The sequence below is a fragment of the Triturus cristatus genome, chromosome 1_2, assembly GCF_964204655.1.
Source record: "Triturus cristatus chromosome 1_2, aTriCri1.1, whole genome shotgun sequence".
In the NCBI taxonomy this organism is placed as follows: domain Eukaryota; kingdom Metazoa; phylum Chordata; class Amphibia; order Caudata; family Salamandridae; genus Triturus; species Triturus cristatus.
This window is the reverse complement of record NC_140580.1, coordinates 932511938-932518513: the sequence shown is the minus strand read 5'-3', so window position 1 is coordinate 932518513 and position 6576 is coordinate 932511938.

The window sequence follows — 6576 nt, the reverse complement described above, 5'->3', positions numbered from 1 at the left end:
CAGAAACAAACGGTACACCCCCTAGGCATCAACGGTCAAGGCTAGCAACGAGTCAGGATTACACTGGAGGGATCCGTGACCCTGGGGCAGGAGAAGTGAAGGTTAATTTTAAGGTTTTTTAAAATAATTTTATCGAGACAGAGTCAGTAAAGGATAGGAACAAGGAGATTCGAGTCCGCGAGATATCTTCATACACTGGAGAGCAGCAGCATCGGTAAGACAGCCATAGAAATCACATACAGTAAGGCGATGTAACTAGAGAACAGGATCATAACATTAGTGTATACACACCCCCTAAGCGCCGCCCCTTCACAATCCACCCCACACCCGGACCCAGAATCGAAACAAGTATAGCGCAGAGAGATGAAGAAAGAGGCCCATAGAACTAAGAGAAAACAGTAATTTACCCCCCCACCCTACACCAATGCGGAGGCTACGGCCTACCCCCCCCCCAGCATAGTGCCTGTCGCCCAATGAACCCGAAATATAGACGAGAGAGAAAGTAGGAATAGAGTGAAGAAACTAGGGGAAGAAAGAAAGAAAAAGGCGGGGAGGAGCCCACGCAACCTCGGAGCACCCGACACCACCGGCCAAACAAGCCTCCACACACTGAAACCCCACTACACCCAAAGGCGGTCGTGTGAAGATAGCATTCGATAATAAGGAAATGAAGGCAAACAGATCACGACAAGCGTGTACAACATGTGCAACAATTCCAGTCCCAGTCCAGCCCGTCCGTGAAACCATGATGACATCGAACAATCTAGCCCTGGCCCGTTCGCGGGCTTACGAGTAGGCCCGCCCCCTCGTGAAGGCCCCGCATCCCAAACAAACTGAGACAATATGGCCGCGCGGAAGAAGAAGGAGAAGCAAAGTCACAAAATGGCCACCGATCATCCAACAAAGTCCCCTTGCACACCACATGAAATCCAAACCTGGCTTGCAAAGTACATAAGTTCCGTATAAAAGGAGCCGTAGACCACCGTGCACGGTTCCTCGTGGGCGTCAGTTGTGGCTCCGCTGGCAGCTCCTGCGGGCGCGGTGAGACAGGCAACATCAAAGCAGGGAGCAACGACCGGGGAAACAAAGTATCCGCCATTGAACAGGAGGGCGTGCGATCCTGGGTGCCGGGAAAGCCAAATGCGGACTCTAATGTAGCACTGTTATACCCGGTCGCCGCTTCCCCGCAGGAGGACCAGAGCACTGGCAGACTCACATCTCGTTGATCACAAGCAGGGCGCTCACGACCCGCAGCAGGCAGTATGGTATTGAACCGCTCACTGAGCGCTTGCAAGCCGGCACACAATCGCAGCCGAAAGTCCCGCAGGGCAGCCAGGACGGAGCCGTATGTCAGCGGAGGCTGCGCCCCCACAGCGGCAGCAGTCCGGGACGGCACCGGGGAGCTGGAGTTTGGCAGAGGGAGGGCGAAGCGGGCAGCGGGCGAGACAGAAACATCCCCCCCCAGCAGCGAGCAGGCAGCCAGCGCCATGCTGTACCGCTGGACGTTACCGTGGGCAGGGGGGGGGGGTCGTGAACAGGAGGCAATCCCCAATAGGTCTGCGCCGCAACAGGTGAAAGCCAACAGCCGATGCCCTCCCTCTGGGCTCTCGTTGCGGCCGACTAAGCCAAAGGAGAAGGGGGTCCGCAGCCCTCCACAGCGTGGGCCACAGAGCGGGGTAGGAGACCGGCCACGCCGGGGCTTACCCTCCAGTTCCAGGTTCAGGGTGCAGGAGGTGTCCGGGCGTCTCTCCCCCGGCTCTTCTGGCGACAGTCCGTGGCGCGAGGCCGGATCGGGACCGCGGGGCTCAGAGTTGTACCAGCGGGTCCGGCGACCGCGTCTCTTCCAGGGGGCCGGCCGCGGCCACAGTAGAGCGGGGGCCCGCACGGGGAACGAAGGCACCAGGAACAGGCGTCCGGGCGAGCTAAGACTCCGGGAAAGCAGCGGTGCGGTCCGCGCGGCGTAACACACGTTGCACCTCAAAAATCGGTCATGTATCTGTCGTCTGGAAACGTCGGTAAACATTTGATGAGCACAATTCCATCCTCACCGTCTCCAGTCTGTGGCCCCAAAGCGATCGCCCAACCGTCCCTGCTCTGACGGGCTGTTAGGTGTCTCATGCCCCTTCTCAGGCAGTCCCTGGGCTCAGTACAGGTCCGGGCCCTTCCTCACTGCCGCACCCGACACAGTGCAGCCAGGCTCACTGCCTTTCGCGGGCCAGTCTACCGCCTCATGGGCAGTCAAGGGATGCAGGAGCCCCGCAATACCTCCGGGCCTCCGTTGGCAGTTCTCCTGTTGGAGTCAGAGGCTTCCCAGGCAACCGCCTCCGTAGCAATGCAACCGGGCCCTCAGGCAAACAGGGGCACACCGGCCACGACTTCGCCCGTCCCCCTGTCGATCACCCGCTCCGGCGGGCAGGAACACCACCGCCGATGTCGCACTGCAGGCCCCGGCACTGGTCACCGGCCCTCTCTCCACCCCCAGCCTCAGCCTCGCGGCTCGGCACTGCACCGCAGCAGTCTCCGACACGGACCGAGGACAAAGGAGGGGATAAGAGGGAAAGGGGGGAGAACCGACACGGCCCCACCGGCACCCGCTCCTCACCACTCCTGTCACCCTCAGCCCGAGGGCATTCCGCAGCTCTCTGACGATGCCTCCTTCACTTCTCGGAGCTCAGGCTGCCGCCATTTTGTCCGCGACTGGGTCTCCGATCCTCGCAGCGTTTCTCGCCGCTACGTGCCAGTATTCATCAAAACAGGCCGATCAGGGCAAGGGTATTATCTTTCGGCACTCAGCCCGTGGTTTTGGGGACAGGATCGTGCGGGTGAGCGAAGGATTGAAACAGGATCAGTTGTCGGCCATCGGAGCTCCGGTCGGACACGTCTAGTCCGCCATGCTGCAGGCCACGCCCCCCCCCAAATTGTTAAAGGTCATTTACATCGCGGAAAACTGCCCGCTCAAATTTGGCAGATTGATTACATTGGTCCACTTCCTATGAGTAGGAATTGTCAATATGTTTGCACTATTGTTGATACATACAGTGGCCTGCTGGTAGCCCTTCCCTGTAAGCAAGCTACCCAATTGAATACCATTAAAACATTAGAATTGATTATGATGTATTATGGTGTGCCATTCCAAATTCAATCTGATAATGCATCCCATTTTCGTGGAAGATTGGTACAGGAATTCTGTGCGGAAAACAATATTGAATGGATATTCCATATACCCTACTATACACAGGCCTCGGGCCTGGTGGAGAGATTGAATGGCCTGCTAAAGGACCAGCTGCGTAAGTTAACAAATGACAAGTATAAGAATTGGCGAGACTTTTTGCCTCAAGCGTTATTGATTTTGAATAACCGTCCTTTTCTAAATGCTGAATCCCCACTTATGCGTTTGTTTCCTCCGAATGTTGATGCTAAGCCCAATGAAATCAGAGAGACTGTGATGTACTGGGAAATTACTCCTGGAGCTTTGGCTCCATGTAGAGCGACCCCAGGGTCGGCAGGTTTAGACTTGCATGCCATGGATGATACCGTTTTAAAAAGAAAGGATCGGGTCATCATTGCTACCGGTGTTGGTATTCATACACCACCTGGGAATTTCGGATTAATCGCCCCTAGATCGGGGCTGGCTGTAAAAGGCATTCAGGTGCTTGGAGGAATAATTGACAGCGATTATCAGGGAGAGATTAAGGTGCTCCTGCTGAATAGCAGTGAGGTTGACTTACTGATACACCGCACTGACCGAGTGGCTCAATTACTCATTATGCCTGTTTTCAGTGGTTCATTAATGAAAGGCACTGCCCCAACTTTGCTAACTGTACGAGGCCAGAAAGGTTTTGGCTCTACGGATAACCCTGGGGCTAGGGTTTGGGTGCAGTCGCCTAAGAATCCCCCTGAACAAGCAGAGGTTATTGCCACCGGTCAGGACAATACCATATTGGTTATGAGACCAGGGAAAGATAGCTGGGAGGCGGTCCCGGCTGACAAATGTTATTTACGAGAATGATTAATGCCTGTATTTGATTCTCTTTCAGATCATTCTTTGGACTGTTGCTGCAGGATGTGTCGGTGCTGGACTCCTTTTGGGATGGTACGACGAGAGAGGAGGGATCCCGTCAACCCGGGATGAACTGAGAACCCGAGTGTTGCGTTCCTTCGCTGCGTGGGATTCATCATCGAACTTTTGGACATCGTTAGCCAAGAGGGTGACTGATGCCCCTCACTTCTGTTTGACACCAATGAGATCTGTACATGATATTCTGGCGACCTGTCTGGTTGCTGTCCCTGCCTCATTGGAAACCCTAATTCACATTTTCAATGTTTCAAAGGCTCGTCCCAATGTTCTCCTGGGTGATTTTGCTACCCATGTATATTGCCCCTTATGCACTGAACTGCCGAACGAGCCACCCCCCATCCAGTCCCAAATAGTTTCTTATAATATCACACAAGGTGATTTACGCTTCTTTCTTACGTGTAATCCTAGTGCAATCTCTGAATGTCTACGCCTAAAACTAAAAGGCGCCACTTCATTTACAGCTCATGAACGGACTTTGTGCTTTCAAAGGACACCGACCACATGTGTTTCAGTTCAGAACAATATGACTTGCAATAGTTTGGTAGTTACCCCCAGTCATTATCGCACGATGTTACTACCTGCCGGATGGCTTTTCTCATGTGGTAATACTTCCTGGCCATATGTCCCTGCAAACATTTCCGGAGGCCCTTGTGCCATTACGAGACTCAGTTTGTTGATGTTTTCATCACATCCGAATGCCAACTCTCGTGTGATTCGAGATGCTGTGATGTTACAGGAGGATTGTGACTCATCTTTGCATTTATATTCCAAGTCTGAATACCTTAGCCTAGCTATTTCAATTATTGGTGTTCCTGCTTTGGCAGTTTATAATGCCAAATCCATTGGGAAAATGGCCTGCTGGATGGTGAAATCCATTAATCATACTTCTACAGTCCTGTCCGACATGCTACTAGATGCCCAGGGTGAACGTAGGGCCATTTTGCAAAATAGAGCGGCCATTGATTATCTTTTGCTTAAACATGGACATGATTGCTCTGATTTTGAAGGTCTCTGTTGTTTTAACTTGTCCGATCATACACAATCCATTTGTGCACATATTGACAAGTTGCGTGACTTAACGGAAGAAGTTAGAAAACACGTTGACCAGGGCTGGTTTGACTGGCTCTTTAATTGGTTGCCTGACGTACACATGCTACGTCAAACATTAGGTGGTATTCTGATTGCTGTTGCTGTTTTGATTTCTATCTGTTGCTTTATTCAGTGTATTCCTTCACTACTTCAATTCTGTACACTCGGTACTAGACATAGATCAGTTAGCTTTGTTTCATATTATTCTTCCACAGATGTTAGCTCCATTTAATGAATGTATAATAGACTGAAGTCAAGGGTGAAATGTACTGCTCGATTTTCCCGGCTCTCTTGTGATTAAGGGGAACTAATGTGACTTCAGTCTCTTTCCATCCAAGTCTAAGGGTTAGAGTAGTGTATAGAGCCTATTTATTAGGCACTTCGACATGATCCTGTGTTCTTCCCCATAGATCAGGGTTTGCACATATATCCTAGAGGATAGATTCGTTAGTATTCGGGGTAATCTGTTCTATAGTGAGGGTATTTCATGGAGCCGTGCTGAATCCAGGCCTGGTAGGCCTTAAACGGGAGAGACTCCATCTTTCTTTCCGCTCCGGCAGCATGGAAAGTTTCTAGGTCGAGGGTGATGTTTTAGTTATGAGGTGTTATTCGCTTGGAGAGAACCGGTTCAGGCCGGCCCTTATCGAAGGATTGTATTTTTTCTTCATGCCGAAGACACTACATCAGGCCGGCCGGCTGGGAACGTGTCCTTGGTACGGGGAGGTACAAGAATTTGGTGGGCGGCAGGTTACGGGCTGGAATTTTCCATGAGAAAATGCACCTCTATATTAGTGAAAGTCTGAGGCAGATACTGGCACTTGCTTTTAGTTCGTAGGCGGCACCTGGCCGTTAGCAGTAAAGCTACTACTTATTCCAGGGAAGACAGATGACAAACTTGAAGGTGGAGAAAAACCGAGAGATAGATATTCTTCTAACAGAATAGCCAAAGAGAAAAGAGAGTAGCCGATGAGGAAGAGGTCCCAGTGACTCGGAGAAGGAGAAGGGAGTAGATCCGTGACTGCGGAGGTGTGACTTCCAGGCGAAGCCGAGGCACAGACGAGAAGGGAACCTAGATGACCATTGAGTGCAGGCTACATACGACCAAGGTGATGTCAACCCCTTTATTATTAGAGTGTACAACTTAATCTTTCACTTTTCTTTGCAGGTTATATGTGATATGTATTATGTTCTGTGAGCGTGTATGTAGTGACTAAATAAAGTATCTAGTTTGTAGTGAATCAACATGTGCTGCGTGTTCTTGTATAAGAGGGTAGCCTATTCTTCTAGTCAGCTGTGACTTGACATGAACAGATGTTAATCCTGATCAGGTAGGTGGTAACTGAATAAGGGAGAAAGGAGCCCCTCGAACTGGGGAACAGGTTGTGCTCAACTAGCAGTCTTTGTGTGAT